The sequence below is a fragment of the Pteropus vampyrus genome, unplaced genomic scaffold (genome assembly GCF_000151845.1).
Source record: "Pteropus vampyrus isolate Shadow unplaced genomic scaffold, Pvam_2.0 Scaffold284, whole genome shotgun sequence".
Classification (NCBI taxonomy): Eukaryota; Metazoa; Chordata; class Mammalia; order Chiroptera; family Pteropodidae; genus Pteropus; species Pteropus vampyrus.
In genome coordinates this window covers 1,303,572-1,307,218 of record NW_011889065.1, presented here as the reverse complement: position 1 = coordinate 1,307,218, position 3,647 = coordinate 1,303,572, and positions in this window count along the sequence as shown.

Here is a 3,647-nt window from a genome sequence, read left to right as displayed (position 1 = left end):
AACAATACTCTTCATGGCTTTTGTAAATGTTATACTAGATGTAAAATACAGGAAAAATGAGACAGATAGTAAAGCTCAGATCATGATGGTTCACAGAGTAGAAATGATTGAGAGGGTTTTGTGCAGTGAAGGCCATAATACTTGACTGCCTTCCATTTATCTGCCAGCTTTCGTTTTGAGGAAAAGTTACAATATTGCCTTATCTACAATGATCTACTATTTCAGCAAGACAGTGTTGATACTGAGACTTACTAAGAATGAGCCTTCTTAGTACTATGAGACCACACCATCCAACCAAATGATTGGTTATCAGTGCGTTATGGCACGATCAATTCTAAAACCCAAGGAGCCAATTGAGATGAATTATGAGCCTTTAGTAGCCGGCCGGCTACCATGCAGGGTTCGAGGAGATCAGCCCAAGCTCCCAAAAGAGGCAGTTTATAAAACCTAGAACCACACCCTGATTTAACATCAAAGAAGCAAACAGATTAACCACAGCCTAGTTAACATCAAACAAGCAAGCAGATTACAGAAGCGGAAGTTGGCCGTTAGCATATCTTTGCCCAGAACCACATTCTTAACAAGTATATCCTTTGGATTAATTAAGGATGAAAAATGGGGAATTATGAATGAAAAACGGGTTCTACCAAAAGTAACCTCACAAGGTTATCTGATCGTAAATTTTTAACTGAGCAGATCATGGTAGGTACTCACACCCCAGACATATAACTATTTTAATAAAAGGTTTATCTTTCCATTGAGCAAGCCCTGTCCATTGTTTTTGTGCATTTAGGTTAACACACCTTTGAAATAATCTATCTTCAAGAGAGCACATAATCTTGTTAACTATCCTGTAATCCAATCCTCACATTACTTTCTATCACCTTTATGTAATGTTGTTATGGTTCCTCGATTTCAAATGCATAAAAAAAAATAAAACAGCAAAACTATAATTCTCTGGAGAATTTGCATTATTTCTTCCTGCAATTGACACCCATTTTGATTCAAACAAACTCATAAAAATTCTTTAGGTTTGGATATCCTTATATCAACTGTGTCTTAGTTCAGGCTACTATATCAAAGTACTGTAGAATGACTGATTTATAAACAACAGAAATTTGTTTTTCATAGTTCTGGAGACTGGAAATCTAAGATTAGTGTGCCAGAATTGTCAAGTACTGATGAGAGCCCACTTTAAGGCTGCAGACACCAGACTCCGTTGTTTTCTCACATGGCAGAGAGCAAAGAGAGAAGAATGCAATCTCTTTGTGACTCTTATAAAACACTAATCCCATTTACGAAGGTGGAGCCTTCCTGATCTCATTTAATTCTAATTACCTCCCAAAGGCCTTCCTACTGATACCATCACATTGAAAAGTAGAATTTCAGCAGATAAATTTTGGGAAACATAAATGATCAGTACATATCATTCTGCCCCTGGCTCATTCAAATTCATGTCCTTCTCATATGCAAAATTCATTCATTCCATCTCAAGAACCTGAAAACTCTTCACTCATTTTAGCACCAACTCTAAAGTCCAAAAACTTATCTAAATATCATCTAAATCAGATACAGGTGAGCACTGAGGTATTATTAATCCTGAGGAAAAAATCCTCTTTTGCTTTAAATCTATAGTACCAAACCAGTTATGTGTGTCCCAAATACAATGTTAAAATAGGCATAGGATGGACATTTTTCTTCCAAAATGGGAGAAATAAGAAACAAGAAAATGGTGATAGATCACAAGCAAGTCCAAAACCTAGTAAGGCAAATTTTGTGAGATCTTGGTGGGGCGATACTCATGCTGTAGCTCTTTGAAATGGCTCCAGCCATGCCACAATTTTCCATTGGGGTGAAGGTAACATCTCTGGCTCTCTGCTGGATGGTCTCATTTCCATATCTTTGCTGGGCATTGAAGCTACACTTTAAAATTGAGGTAGAGGCATCCCTGCTCTCTTAGCCTGTGCACTCTGTGCCTGTGGTGGGAGAGGCAGCCCTAATGATCTCTGAATTATCTTCTGAGTCTTCCCTTGCTTTAAAGGATATTGCATGTTGGCAGCAAATAGTCTTATGGTCCTGTCATTTAGGATCTAAGAAGTCCAACAGTCTCCCTTTACTTTTGTCTTATTTTCTTTATTTTATTTATTTTCAGTATTTCTGCTGGTATAATTTCATCTCTATTCCTGGCTTTTGTTAAGATGATTGATTGAGTCCATGGCTCACGTCCATACTAATTTAGTTAAATTGTCATTCAGCCACATCTTTGGTGTTCTCTTCCAAACATGCTTTCACATTTTTTGGTAATATAGACATGTGGAAATTTTTCAAATTATTAAATTCTGGTTGCGTTTTTGCTTAACAATTATATCTTTAAGTCATTTTCCTTTTCTTGCATTTTACTATAAGCAGTCAGGTGGAGGCAAGCCACACCTTCAATACTTTACTTTGAAATTTCTTCAGTTAAATATCCACTTTTATCTCTTGTAAGTTCTACCTCACCAAAACACTAGACACAACACACAAATCAGCCACGTTCTTTTCCACTTTATAAAAGATTGCCTTTTCACTTTCCAATAACATATTCCTCATTTTTGTCTGAGACTTCATCAGAATGGACTTTACCATGCATATTTCCACCAATGTTATGTTCATGACAACTTAGGCATTCTCTAAGAAGATTGAGGATTTCTCTATAGCTCTCTTCTTCCTGAGTCATCACCAGAATCATCATTAAAAGTTTATTGATGGCAATATAAGCTTTTTCTAGCATGCACCCCAAAACTCTTCCAGCCTTTATGTGTTACCCAGGTCCAAAGCCACTTCCACATTTTTTGGTATTATTACAGCAACATCCACATTTCTCAGTACCAATTGTGTCTTGGTCAGTTTAGGCTGCTATTCAAAGTACTATAGATTAAGGTGGATTATAAATAACAAAAAACATTTCTCACAGTTATAGAGGCTGGTAGTTTGAGATCAGGGTGCCAGCATTATTGAATTATGCTGAGAGCTCCCTTCTGAGATGCAGACTGTCAACTTCTCATTGTATCTTCACATGGTAGAGTGCAGAGAAAGGGTATGTTAGCACTCTTGTTTTCATAAGGACACTAATTCTATTCATGAGGGCTCTACGCTCATGAACTCATTAAATACTAATTACCTCCCAAAAGCCCCACCTGCTAACTTCATCGTATTGGCCTGTGGGGTTTTAAAATATGAGTTTTGGGTATACAAAGAAATTCAGTTCATAACAGACAAGAAGATTTAATATAGTTAAGATAGTTTATTTTCTAACTTGATTTGTAGATTCCATGCAATCCCAATCAAAATATCAGCAAATTATTTTGACAAGCCGAATCTAAATTCTATATAGAGAAGCTAAAGACCCAGAATAGCCAATACAGTATAGAAGAAAAACAAAATCATAGTGAAGAGGAATTTTCTACTCAAAAGGCTAACCTTGTAATCAGCTCTTTGTTCTGCTTCTGTAGACATCATAGGCTGAAGGGCAGAGTGATCTCAAAATCAACTAAAGACTCACCCTCCCCTTTGATTGTTCTATCTAGATAAGAGATGTATTGCCTTTGCTTGTTAAGCCCTATAAAAGTAAGGTTACCCCTAAGCTCAGAGCCCAGATCTTCAGAGCA